Below are 14,408 nucleotides of genomic sequence, written 5' to 3'. Positions count from 1 at the left end.
GGCGGTAAACTAAGCGTTTACGATAATCTCCCTATGAAGACTGACGGCTGCCGCTGTCCCTGTGCTGTGACATGACATGGGTGCACCGTATTATTTTTATACACTGCAGTGTTTGTACTAGCTGTTCTAATTTAAGTCTCTGTAATAAGTGCACTTATTGATACAAGTTAAAGGTGATTTAGCTGGATTAATAGTGCTCCTACACGGAGGTACAGTGGGACTGTGTCAATGGTGTGCTCAGTATACCTCTCCAGTTGCTTACAGCTGTAATTTGTCGCTTGCACCTTATATGCGAGTCCAACGCCACCTCATGGACCGCCTCTCTCAGTCTCTCTCTATGCTGGGGCTGTTGTGAGGGCTTCGCACGCGGCTTGCAATCTGGAGTGGACTGCTCCTCCAGAATGTCATCACCAGAACATGACTGCTTCGCCGGCCCTGCACTGCTCCTTCCCTCACTGTCACCAGAGGCCCACAGAGGTTTTATAGAGAGAAGCAAATAATAACTTTACTTTACTGTCCAAGGCTTCACTGGATGGTAAAGTAGCCTGTCAACACTGCCAGGACACACAGACAGCGCAGCTCCTTCCTTCAGCACCATCACCTCACAGCTCCCTCTGACAGTTGGTCACCCACTTGTAACTGTCTCACACCATATCACCTGACACTGGTCATGTGACCTGCTCCTGACCTGTTGACTAGTTGTTGGGGCTGCTTAGAAGTTTGAGCATGGGGCAGTACATCTAAGACCCTATTTTAATACAAGTGTGATTCCCATTCGGTGGGTATCACATACAACCCCACTTGAATTTTGCGTGTCCTCACGCAACAGGCAATATTTAAAGTCCAATAAAGAACAATCTCACATTTTTGTACAAGGAAAACAATTTAGCTATTCAACTTTTGAACATGAGGTAAGAACATACGTACATCTGATATTTATAAGAACAATACCTTTTCTAAACATCTATTCTCAGACTAATATCTATGCTGAATAAATGGAGCACCTACTGTATGTTCCTCCTTACTGATTTTCTCAAAACCTACTGCATAATTAATGCTATCTCACTGGAGCTCAGGTCAGTATATTCATTGTTTGTGAATTTATGCTCTGAAGGAACAGAAATCGAGGGCTCTTTCACTACATTATATGATTCCTCTGGAAGAGTAGAATTCAACCTTTGCATGACAGAATCCAGGCAATTATGTTCAGGGAACCCCAACCTCTCTGCTATGGCTGAGTCGGTAACTCTTTCAGTATCTTCCGGACAATCTGTAGCACACACCCTTGATTGACATTGGCGGACCGCAATTGAATGGGTGTCATCCATTCTGGGTCTACCCTGATATAGTGGCTCTTGAGGAAATTGTGGTCTGATAACGTTTTGCAGGTTTTGATGTATCCATTTTCTTTGTTCTTCAAAATCATGATCAGCTGTTCTTTGCAATAATTCACTCTGACTTTGAACATCAGGAGATTGTTGTCTGCGTCCATATGGTCTCCTTGGACAGTATTGTGGGTAGTGACTCATCCAATCAGGCTGTGGTTGATTTGCATTTTCTGACACATTTTCTGCTTCTTCACGCTCCTCTCCAACTTTACTGTATTGATGGTTTTGCTGATAGTCACGGAGAGGACCTTTGCGATGTGAATAGTGCCAATAATGCTGGTGATTTGCTGCATGTTTGCTGCCTTGCACTGGAACACCACCAGGACCAGTTACATTAGCTGCCTGCAGACCTTTTTCTCCATTCACAACATCAAACTCAACTGTTTCTCCTCTATCCAGGCTTCGGAAAATAAGAATTTACTTACCGATAATTCTATTTCTCGGAGTCCGTAGTGGATGCTGGGGTTCCTGAAAGGACCATGGGGAATAGCGGCTCCGCAGGAGACAGGGCACAAAAAGTAAAGCTTTAGGATCAGGTGGTGTGCACTGGCTCCTCCCCCTATGACCCTCCTCCAAGCCAGTTAGGTACTGTGCCCGGACGAGCGTACACAATAAGGGAGGAATTATGAATCCCGGGTAAGACTCATACCAGCCACACCAATCACACCGTACAACTTGTGATCTAAACCCAGTTAACAGTATGATAACAGCGGAGCCTCTGAAAAGATGGCTCACAACAATAATAACCCGATTTTTGTAACTATGTACAAGTATTGCAGATAATCCGCACTTGGGATGGGCGCCCAGCATCCACTACGGACTCCGAGAAATAGAATTATCGGTAAGTAAATTCTTATTTTCTCTATCGTCCTAGTGGATGCTGGGGTTCCTGAAAGGACCATGGGGATTATACCAAAGCTCCCAAACGGGCGGGAGAGTGCGGATGACTCTGCAGCACCGAATGAGAGAACTCCAGGTCCTCTTTTGCCAGGATATCAAATTTGTAGAATTTTACAAACGTGTTCTCCCCTGACCACGTAGCTGCTCGGCAGAGTTGTAATGCCGAGACCTCTCGGGCAGCCGCCCAAGATGAGCCCACCTTCCTTGTGGAATGGGCCTTAACCGATTTAGACTGTGGCAGGCCTGCCTCAGAATGTGCAAGTTGAATTGTGTTACAAATCCAACGAGCAATCGCCTGCTTAGAAGCAGGCGCACCCAACTTGTTGGGTGCATACAGTATAAACAGCGAGTCAGATTTTCTGACTCCAGCTGTCCTGGAACATATTTTCAGGGCCCTGACAACTCCTAGCAACTTGGAGTCCTCCAAGTCCCTAGTAGGTGCAAGGCACCACAATAAGCTGGTTCAGGTGAAACACTGACACCACCTTAGGGAGAGAACTGGGGACGAGTCCGCAGCTCTGCCCTGTCCGAATGGACAAACAGATATGGGCTTTTTTGAGAAAAAACCACCAATTTGACACTCGCCTGGTCCAGGCCAGGGCCAAGAGCATGGTCACTTTTTATGTGAGATGCTTCAAATCCACATATTTGACTGGTTTTAAACCAATGTGATTTGAGGAATCCCAGAACTACGTTGAGATCCCACAGTGCCACTGGAGGCACAAAAAAGGGGTTTGTATATGCAATACTCCCTTGACAAACTTCTGGACTTCAGGAACTGAAGCCAATTCTTTCTGGAAGAAAATTTACAGGGCCGAATTTGAACCTTAACGGACCCCAATTTGAGGCCCATAGACACTCCTGTTTGCAGGAAATGCAGGAAACGACCGAGTTGAAATTTCTTTGTGGGGCCTTCCTGGCCTCACACCACGCAACATATTTTCGCCACACGTGGTGATAATGTTGTGCGGTCACCTCCTTTCTGGCTTTGACCAGGGTAGGAATGACCTCTTCCGGAATGCCTTTTTTCCCTTAGGATCCGGCTTTCCATCGCCATGCCGACAAACGCAGCTGCGGTAAGTCTTGGAACAGACATGGTACTTGCTGAAGCAAGTCCCTTCTTAGCGGCAGAGGCCATAAGACCTCTGTAAGCATCTCTTGAAGTTCCGGGTACCAAGTCCTTCTTGGCCAATCCGGAGCCATGAGTATAGTTCTTACTCCTCTACGTCTTATAATTCTCAGCACCTTAGGTATGAGAAGCAGAGGAGGGAACACATACACCGACTGGTACACCCACGGTGTTACCAGAACGTCCACATCTATTGCCTGAGGGTCTCTTGACCTGGCGCAATACCTGTCCCGTTTTTTGTTCAGACGGGACGCCATCATGTCCACCTTTGGTATTTCCCAACGGTTTACAATCATGTGGAAAAAACTTCTCAATGAAGTTTCCACTCTCCCGGGTGGAGGTCGTGCTGAGGAAGTCTGCTTCCCAGTTTCCATTCCCGGGATGAAAAACTGCTGACAGTGTTATCACATGATTTTCCGCCCAGCGAAAAGTCCTTGCAGTTTCTGCCATTGCCCTCCTGCTTCTTGTGTCGCCCTGTCTGTTTACGTGGGCGACTGCCGTGATGTTTTTCCCACTGGATCAATACCGGCTGACCTTGAAGCAGAGGTCTTGCTAAGCTTAGAGCATTATAAATTTACCCTTAGCTCCAGTATATTTATGTGGAGAAAAGTCTCCATACTTGATCACACTCCCTGGAAATTTTTTCCTTGTGTGACTGCTCCCCAGCCTCTCAGGCTGGGCTCCGTGGTTACCAGCATCCAATCCTGAATGCCGAATCTGCTGCCCTCTAGAAGATGAGCACTCTATAACCACCACAGGAGAGACACCCTTGTCCTTGGATATTGGGTTATCCGCTGATGCATCTGAAGATGCGATCCGGACCATTTGTCCAGCAGATCCCACTGAAAAGTTCTTACGTGAAATCTGCCGAATGGAATTGCTTCGTAGGAAGCCACCATTTTTACCAGGACCCTTGTGCAATCATGCACTGTTTTTAGGAGGTTCCTGACTTGCTCGGATAACTCCCTGGCTTTCTCTTCCGGGAGAAACACCTTTTTCTGGACTGTGTCCAGAATCATCCCTAGGCACAGCAGACGTGTCGTCGGGATCAGCTGCGATTTTGGAATATTTAGAATCCACCCGTGCTGATTGTAGCAGTATCCGAGATAGTGCTACTCCGACCTCCAACTGTTCCCTGGACTATGCCCCTATCAGGAGATCGTCCAAGTAAGGGATAATTAAGACGCCTTTTCTTCGAAGAAGAATCATCAATTCGGCCATTACCTTGGTAAAGACCCCAGGGTGCCGTGGACAATCCAAACGGCAGCGTCTGAAACTGATAGTGACAGTTCTGCACCACGAACCTGAGGTACCCTTAGTGAGAAGGGCAAATTTGGGACATAGAGGTAAGCATCCCTGATGTCCCGGGACACTATATAGTCCCCTTATTCCTGGTTCGTTATCACTGCTCTGAGTGACTTCATCTTAATTTGAACCTTTGTAAGTGTTCAAAAACAAATTTTTAGAATAAGTCTCACCTAGCCTTCTGGCTTCAGTACCACAATATAGTGTGGAATAATACCCCTTTTCTGTAGTAGGAGGGGTAATTTAATTATCACCTGCTGGGAATACAGCTTGTGAATTTTTTCCCATACTACCTCCTTGTCGGAGGGAGACTTGGTAAAGCAGACTTCAGGAGCCTGCGAAGGGGAAACGTCTCGACATTCCCATCTGTACCCCCGGGATACTACTTGTAGGATCCAGGGGTCCTGTACGGTCTCAGCGCCATGCTGAGAACTTGTCAGACGCGGTGGAACGCTTCTGTTCCTGGGAATGGGCTGCCTGCTGCAGTCTTCTTCCCTTTCCTCTATCCCTGGGCAGATATGATCTTATAGGGACGAGAGGACTGAGGCTGAAAAGACGGTGTCTTTTTCTGCAGAGATGTGACTTAGGGTAAAAAACGGTGGATTTTCCAGCAGTTGCCGTGACCACCAGGTCCGATGGACCGACCCCAAACAAGTCCTCTTCCTGTATACGGCCATACTGTGCCGTTTGGAATCTGCATCACCTGACCACTGTCGTGTCCATAACATCTTCTGGCAGTTATGGACATCGCGTTTATTCATGATGCCAGAGTGCAAATATCCCTCTGTGCATCTCGCATATATAGAAATGCTCTATAGTCAATAAAATACTGTCCCTGTCAAGGGTATCAATATTTTTAGTCAGGGAATCCGACCAAGCCACCCTAGCTCTGCACATCCAGGCTGAGGCGATCGCTGGCCGCAGTATAACACCAGTATGTGTGTATATACTTTTTATTATATTTTCCAGCCTTGTCAGCTGGTCCTTGAGGACGGCCCTATCTATAGACGGTACCGCCACTTGTTTTGATAAGCGTGTGAGCGCCTTATCCACCTTAAAGGGTGTTTCCCAACGCGCCCTAACTTCTGGCGGGAAAGGGTATACCGCCCATAATTTTCTATCGGGGGGAACCCACGCATCATCACACACTTTATTTAATTTATCTGATTCAGGAAAAACTATGGTAGTTTTTTCACATCCCACATAATACCCTCTTTTGTGGTACTTGTAGTATCAGAAATACGTAACACCTCCTTCATTGCCTTTAACGTGTGGCCCTAATAAGGAATACGTTTGTTTATTCACCGTCGACACTGGATTCAGTGTCCCTGTCTGTGTCTGTGTCGACCGACTAAAGTAAACGGGCGTTTTAAAACCCTTGACGGTGTTTTTGAGATGTCTGGACCGTACTAATTGTTTGTCGGCCGTCTCATGTCGTCAACCGACCTTGCAGCGTGTTGACATTATCACGTAATTTCCTAAATAAGCCATCCATTCCGGTGTCGACTCCCTAGAGAGTGACATCACCATTACAGGCAATTGCTCCGCCTCCTCACCAACATCGTCCTCCTACCTGTCGACACACACGTACCGACACACAGCACACACACAGGGAATGCTCTGATAGAGGACAGGACCCACTAGCCCTTTGGAGAGACAGAGGGAGAGTTTGCCAGCACACACCAAAAACGCTATAATTATATAGGGACAACCTTATATAAGTGTTTTCCCTTATAGCATCTTAATATATATATAAGCATATCGCCAAATTAGTGCCCCCCCTCTCTGTTTTAACCCTGTTTCTGTAGTGCAGTGCAGGGGAGAGCCTGGGAGCCTTCCCTCCAGCCTTTCTGTGAGGGAAAATGGCGCTGTGTGCTGAGGAGATAGGCCCCGCCCCTTTTTCGGCGGCCTCGTCTCCCGCTCTTAACGGATTCTGGCAGGGGTTAAATATCTCCATATAGCCTCCGGAGGCTATATGTGAGGTATTTTTAGCCAAAATAGGTATTCATTTGCCTCCCAGGGCGCCCCCCTCCCAGCGCCCTGCACCCTCAGTGACTGCCGTGTGAAGTGTGCTGAGAGGAAAATGGCGCACAGCTGCAGTGCTGTGCGCTACCTTTAGAAGACTGAGGAGTCTTCTGCCGCCGATTCTGGACCTCTTCTTACTTCAGCATCTGCAAGGGGGCCGGCGGCAAGGCTCCGGTGACCATCCAGGCTGTACCTGTGATCGTCCCTCTGGAGCTGATGTCCAGTAGCCAAGAAGCCAATCCATCCTGCACGCAGGTGAGTTCACTTCTTCTCCCCTAAGTCCCTCGTTGCAGTGATCCTGTTGCCAGCAGGACTCACTGTAAAATAAAAAACCTAAGCTAAACTTTCCTAAGCAGCTCTTTAGGAGAGCCACCTAGATTGCACCCTTCTCGGCCGGGCACAAAAATCTAACTGGCTTGGAGGAGGGTCATAGGGGGAGGAGCCAGTGCACACCACCTGATCCTAAAGCTTTACTTTTTGTGCCCTGTCTCCTGCGGAGCCGCTATTCCCCATGGTCCTTTCAGGAACCCCAGCATCCACTAGGACGATAGAGAAATACTTATTGGGGTTGTTCTTCTTTATGGCAGTATAATGTACAAATAATTTTTCCTTGGTGTCATGCCGATTTATAAAGCCATAGCCATATTGCACATTAAACCAAACAACTTTCCCCATAACTTTTCTTTCACTAACTTCAGACTCTGAATCTCTAGCCGGCATTGCAACAACTTCAATATCATTCTGGACAACAGGATGAAGCTTTACATCACTGGGCTGTCCTTCATCAATGCTCCAGTTTGTCTCTCCTCTACACTTTTCTTGTTGCTGCATGAAATACAACAATTGTTGTGACATTTCAGTTATTCCATGGGTTAGTTCAGCGACTTGAACCCCTATCATACTTAATAGATCAGTCCTTGACGTTTGAGCACCCTGTACAGCAGCTTCTTCCTGTGTGTGCAGATCTATGATTTCCTGCATTGTGCTCTCTGGAGGGTATTTCTTCTCTTTGTACCCCAACATATCAGGACAGGACATTTCTTGCCTCTGTAATGTACCTACCACTTTAATGGCAGCTTCTTTGAAACATAAAAATGAACTAGTTGGTAACTGTAGCTGAAGGAGGCGTAAATACGCCTTCACTATCTCACCATGGGAACCCTCTATAAACTGATTAATCAATATTTCATCTGTTGGTCGAATTTCTGCTGGATCAATGGCCTGTAGTGCTCGAAGTGACTCATGTAAACTGAGTGCAAAGTCACGCAGTGTTTCTCCTTTCTGCTGCTTTCTTGAGTAAAAGACCAACTTAAGTTGAGACAAATTTCTCTTGTCAAATGTGGTAGCTAATCGGTTCAGGATGAGGCCTACAGTTTGTCTTTCTTCAGCTGGCCAGGAAGTCACCTCTCTCAGAGCTGTGCCTTTCAGTTGCCCTATCAGGATCTCCACTTGCTGTTGTTTACTCAGTGGGTATAAGCGGAACATTGATTTCATTTTGTTTTTAAAGTTTGTTAAGGTGTTCCCTTCCGAACCTTCGACATCTCCATTATATGTTGGAAGCCATTGGGCCCCAAAGTAATAGGGAAATGTAATTGGATTTATGCTGGCCATTGTTGAATGAGTATTTGACGCCCCTGTAGCTTGTTCATCAGATGACATGTTGTGTTCGTATCCTGTTCGTGCGACGCCAATTGTGACACCCAGGTACGTATTATTGATGTTACCTTGTTCCTTTCTTAGGACTTCCCTGTGTCCAATTCTTTGCAGAGAGGTGAGAATGATGACTGTGACAGAATAAACTATTTCTTTTTATTTATTTGCCTCTAAGTGTCAATTTATTAGAACACCAATTATGATAATGAACTTTTGTGCAAATTGAGCAAAACATTAGTTCACAAAAACAGTTTACAATGCAATACATCAGTTTCCAATAGTGACAATGTATTTCACTCAAAAGCTAATACACTCTTTTATAAAACTGCTCCTAGTCGTACTGACTCCTTTCTACTATCGATAAGCAGGTACCCAAATTTAACTCATTAGATCATACTGAGCATCTGTAACCATGAATATAAACATTTGTAGAACTTTGTGAATATATGCAATAGTATCACTTCAGAAAATGGACTTCAATTTTGCACAAATACTATACTGTTTTCTGCAGTTTATACAATTGTCCTCAAGTCTGTCTGTGCAATACAGTACATTTGGGTACACTTTCCTAGTGTCAGATAGAATATTTCATGTGATACATGAGGACTCTTGTTAACATTATTACTTATTAATGCTTGAAGTCCTTCCTTTCTTATCTGCAGATAATAGTTACACTGTTGTAAGAACTATTTGTAATCCTTTTGTGGCATAGGAATATTCTCTCTTGTTAATTCTGCCATTTACGAAGAGATTATTTAATGTTAGACTCCTGTTTTTATTGGCCGTAAGTGATAGCTTAATTATCCAAGTTATTAAGACACAGTAAACTGATTGAATAATTGCTGTTATAGTGAGTTCCTGCAGAAATTATGATTATTGGCAGAAATGCAGATGGCGGTAAACTAAGCGTTTACGATAATCTCCCTATGAAGACTGACGGCTGCCGCTGTCCCTGTGCTGTGACATGACATGGGTGCACCGTATTATTTTTATACACTGCAGTGTTTGTACTAGCTGTTCTAATTTAAGTCTCTGTAATAAGTGCACTTATTGATACAAGTTAAAGGTGATTTAGCTGGATTAATAGTGCTCCTACACGGAGGTACAGTGGGACTGTGTCAATGGTGTGCTCAGTATACCTCTCCAGTTGCTTACAGCTGTAATTTGTCGCTTGCACCTTATATGCGAGTCCAACGCCACCTCATGGACCGCCTCTCTCAGTCTCTCTCTATGCTGGGGCTGTTGTGAGGGCTTCGCACGCGGCTTGCAATCTGGAGTGGACTGCTCCTCCAGAATGTCATCACCAGAACATGACTGCTTCGCCGGCCCTGCACTGCTCCTTCCCTCACTGTCACCAGAGGCCCACAGAGGTTTTATAGAGAGAAGCAAATAATAACTTTACTTTACTGTCCAAGGCTTCACTGGATGGTAAAGTAGCCTGTCAACACTGCCAGGACACACAGACAGCGCAGCCCCTTCCTTCAGCACCATCACCTCACAGCTCCCTCTGACAGTTGGTCACCCACTTGTAACTGTCTCACACCATATCACCTGACACTGGTCATGTGACCTGCTCCTGACCTGTTGACTAGTTGTTGGGGCTGCTTAGAAGTTTGAGCATGGGGCAGTACATCTAAGACCCTATTTTAATACAAGTGTGATTCCCATTCGGTGGGTATCACACTGTGCGCTACCTTGGAGAAGACAGAAGTCTTCAGCCGCCGATTTTCCGGACCACCTTCTTGCTTCTGGCTCTGTAAGGGGGACGGCGGCGCGGCTCCGGGAACGGACGACGAGGTCGGGTCCTGTGTTCGATCCCTCTGGAGCTAATGGTGTCCAGTAGCCTAAGAAGCCCAAGCTACCACCACTTAGGTAGGTTCGCTTCTTCTCCCCTTAGTCCCTCGGTGCAGTGAGCCTGTTGCCAGCAGGTCTCACTGAAAATAAAAAACCTAACATATACTTTCTTCCTAGGAGCTCAGGAGAGCCCCTAGTGTGCATCCAGCTCAGCCGGGCACAGAAATCTAACTGAGGCTTGGAGGAGGGTCATAGGGGGAGGAGCCAGTGCACACCAGATAGTCCTAAATCTTTCTTTAGATGTGCCCAGTCTCCTGCGGAGCCGTCTATTCCCCATGGTCCTTACGGAGTTCCCAGCATCCACTAGGACGTCAGAGAAATCGATTTACCAGCTGTAGCTGTGGAGACCAGGTCCAAGAGACCGTCTCCAAACAATTCCTCACCCCGTAAGGTAAAACCTCCATATGCCTCTTTGAGTCGGCATCACCTGTCCATTGCCGGGTCCATAGGACACGTCTAGCAGAAATCGACATAGCGTTGACTCTAGAACCCAGTAAACTAATGTCTCTCTGAGCATCTCTCATATATAAGACAGCATCTTTTATATGTCCTAGGGTCAATAACATGGCATCCTTATCTAGGGTTTCAATTTCCGCTGATACGGTATCTGTCCACGCTGCTGCAGCGCTACAAACCCATGCCGACGCAATCGCCGGTCTGAGTAAGGTACCCGAATGTGTGTAAATGGACTTCAATATACCCTCCTGCTTGCGATCTGCAGGATCCTTGAGGGTAGCTGTATCCTGGGATGGTAGCGCTACCTTTTTGGATAAGCGTGTCAAGGCTTTGTCCACCCTAGGGGAGGATTCCCAGCGTATCCTGTCCGTTGCCGGAAAAGGATACGCCATAAGAATCCTTTTGGGAACCTGCAGTTTCTTGTCTGGAGATTCCCACGCTTTTTCACACAACTCATTGAGTTCATGAGAGGGGGGAAAGGTTACCTCAGCTTTCTTTCCCTTAAACATGTGTACCCTCGTGTCATCTTTTATTGCAATAATCATATAACGGATAGTTTTTGCCAATTTAGGCTGTAACTTTACATCATCGTAGTCGACACTGGAGTCAGAATCCGTGTCGGTATCAGTGTCTATTATCTGGGATAGTGGGCGCTTTTGAGACACCGAAGGTCCCTGCGACACAGGGACAGACACGGGTTGGTTCCCTGGCTATTCTCTAGCTTCAGCTTTGTCTAATCTTTTGTACAATAAATTCCCATTAGCACTCAAAACATTCCACATATCCACCCAGTCAGGTGTCGGCGTTGTCGACGGAGACACCATACACATTTTCTCCACCTCCTCACTAGGAGAGCCTTCTACCTCAGACATGTCGACACACACGTACCGACACACCACGCACTGAGGGAATCCTCTTATCTGAAGACAGTTCCCCCACAAGGCCCTTTGGAGAGACAGAGAGAGAGTTTGCCAGCACACACCCCAGCGCCAATGACCCAGGAAAAAACACACAATATGTTTACCCAGAAGCGCTGTTATGTATAATCTTTTGCGCCAATTATGTGCCCCCCCCCCCCTTCTTTAACACCCTCTTTCACCGTGGATAAGCAGAGGAGAGTCCGGGGAGCTTCCTCTCAGCGCTGTGCTGTGGAGAAAATGGCGCTGGTGAGTGCTGAGGAACAAGCCCCGCCCCCTCAGCGGCGGGCTTAGGTCCCGCTCAAATATAGAAAAAACTGGTGGGGCTCTTTATATATACAGTGCCTAGCTGTATATATGTCTTTTTTGCCAGAAATGAGGATATATTGCTGCCCAGGGCACCCCCACCTGTGCCCTGCACCCTTACAGTGACTGCCGTGTGTGAGGTGTGTGGGAGCAATGGCGCACAGCTTTACTGCTGTGCGTTACCTCAGTGAAGATCTGAAGTCTTCTGCCGCCTTTGAAGTCTTCTTTCTTCTAATACTCACCCGGCTTCTATCTTCCGGCTCTGCGAGGAGGACGGCGGCGCGGCTCTGGGACGGACGGCGAGGGTGAGACCTGCATACCAATCCCTCTGGAGCTAATGGTGTCCAGTAGCCTAAGAAGCAGAGCCCTTGAACTCTTAAGAAGTAGGTCTGCTTCTCTCCCCTCAGTCCCTAGATGCAGGGAGTCTGCTGCCAGCAGAGCTCCCTGAAAATAAAAAACCTAAAAAATATACTTTCTCTTTCAGGAAACTCAGGAGAGCTCCCTGTAATGCACCCAGTCTCCTCTGGGCACAGAAGTAAACTGAGGTCTGGAGGAGGGGCATAGAGGGAGGAGCCAGTGCACACCCAGATCTAAAGTCTTTCTTAAAGTGCCCATGTCTCCTGCGGAGCCCGTTAAACCCCATGGTCCTTACGGAGTCCCCAGCATCCTCTAGGACGTTAGAGAAATATAGACTGATAGATTTAAAAAAAAAATGTACACACATACACAACATAAATACTTGTATGTATGTACATACATAGACATGATGAATGGCAACATACATTAACTTACCTTAACTTGTAACCTGTCAGTCTGTGCAGCCATTCAGCTTTGCTTTATACTGTATATTCTAGTTATCTATTAAAGTATCAGACTTGAATTCTCAGGCACTAACACAAATACGAATTTGCATTTCAGCCATGTTTTGCATACAGTAGATTAATAGCCACATACAGTAACTATACACTGCATGTCGCACACAGTCAGGGCAGGAGGCAGGCCAGACCTCAGCTACCATAAAACATGATTCCATAGCAGCACTGACAGCCACACAATGGAAAGGTGTCAGCCTGCAAGGCACTGTATTCTGGGCGGTATGACATAGGGTACAGTGGGACAATGGCTGCAGTCAGTCCAAGCAATATACCGTACACACTATAAAAAGAGAAGAGCACTTAATGTATCTGGTCCTTCTGCACACCAACCATATACTACAAATAAACACTCTCTACATTAAATAACAGTGAGTTATACAGAAACACACTATAACACGTCACCGCCGATGTTCTTTTGTACATGTATATTATGTACTTTGTGTAAAAGGGGTTATAAATCCGGTGTTCGGTCTCTAGGCCGACCACACTTAGGTCGACAGTCACTAGGTCGACCACTATTGGTCGACATGCATTAGGTAGATGGAGTTTCTAGGTCGACATGTTGTAGGCCGACATGAGAAAAGGTCGACAAGAGCTTTTCACAATTTTTTTCAACTTTTTCATACTTTACGATCCACGGTGCACTAATTGGGGTTCCCAGATCTCTGCGAAGAAAACGACACCTTTTTTTTTTTTTTTTACTTATGTCGAACATTTTGCCATGTCGACCTTGCTCATGTCAATCTAACGCTTGTGTCGACTTTATTACTGTCGATCAATAGTGGTCGACCTAGACACTGGCGACCCTATGAACCACTCCCATAAATGCGGTTACACCAGATTAGCAGTATCTTATCTTCTAGTTATAGAGTTCTAGACATAGTGCCTGATTTTGAGTAATGTCAGTAGCTTCCAGGAAACCTTATGTGAATTGCCTGCATTCCGAGTCAAATGTTTCCATGCTACGGCACCGCCCCCAGCAATCCTGCTGCCAGAGCAGCAATCTTCTCTAGTAACGCCACGTACACCTATCCCATGCTTGGTGCAGAAGATCCGAATAAAGACGGTGTGGCCTCTGCATTTACACAACACAGAATATGTCGCAACGTCCCAATGCCTTCCAGTGAGGCCCAGTTAGCTGTTGGGGAGAAGTGACTTAGGCACATTTAAGCAGTGATAAGAGCGGAGAAGTGAGCAGGTAGAGAAGTTGCCCATGGCAACAAATCAGCACTGAAGTAACATCTATAATTTGCATACTATAAAATGATACAGAGCTGCTGATTGATTGATTGATTGATTGATTGATTGATTGATTGATAGGGAAACTTCTCCACTGGCTCACTTCTCCACTCTTATCACTGCTTAGTAAATGTTCCCATAAGAGCCTTATTCAGGTCACATCGTTAAATTGCTGACGCAGCCGCTGGGCGGGACGGTCAGCATGCTGGGTGGCCTTGCCCTGCGCGGAGTGGCTCCCAGCATGCAATAGAAAGGATTGCAGATTCTCCTTTTTAGCAGAATCTGCAGTCCAACCTGAATAGGATCCTAAGATCAGTTATAAGCATACTTACCGACATTTTAATTCTCCTCTCCGGGAGAA

At 46.3% G+C, this 14,408-nt stretch overlaps 1 protein-coding gene across 5 annotated transcripts in view; it reads right to left on the bottom strand.

The window, feature by feature from the left end:
• LOC135050328 (beta-1,4-galactosyltransferase 4-like) overlaps window positions 1–14,408 on the bottom strand; it is a 285,428-nt gene that overhangs the window by 266,742 nt on the left and 4,278 nt on the right. The window contains exon 1 of one of the 5 annotated variants that reach the window (XM_063956758.1): window positions 247–983. The exons of 3 other annotated variants lie outside the window; for them this stretch is intronic. The gene's annotated coding sequence lies outside the window, so the exon portion shown is untranslated. Of the gene's footprint in view, window positions 1–246; window positions 984–14,408 lie in introns of those variants that run through there. One more of the 5 variants, XM_063956760.1, reaches the window with a different exon arrangement.

The sequence above is a fragment of the Pseudophryne corroboree genome, chromosome 2 (genome assembly GCF_028390025.1).
Source record: "Pseudophryne corroboree isolate aPseCor3 chromosome 2, aPseCor3.hap2, whole genome shotgun sequence".
In the NCBI taxonomy this organism is placed as follows: Eukaryota; Metazoa; Chordata; class Amphibia; order Anura; family Myobatrachidae; genus Pseudophryne; species Pseudophryne corroboree.
The sequence above is the reverse complement of the archived record's forward strand: the minus strand, read 5'-3'. Positions and strand labels throughout refer to the sequence as shown.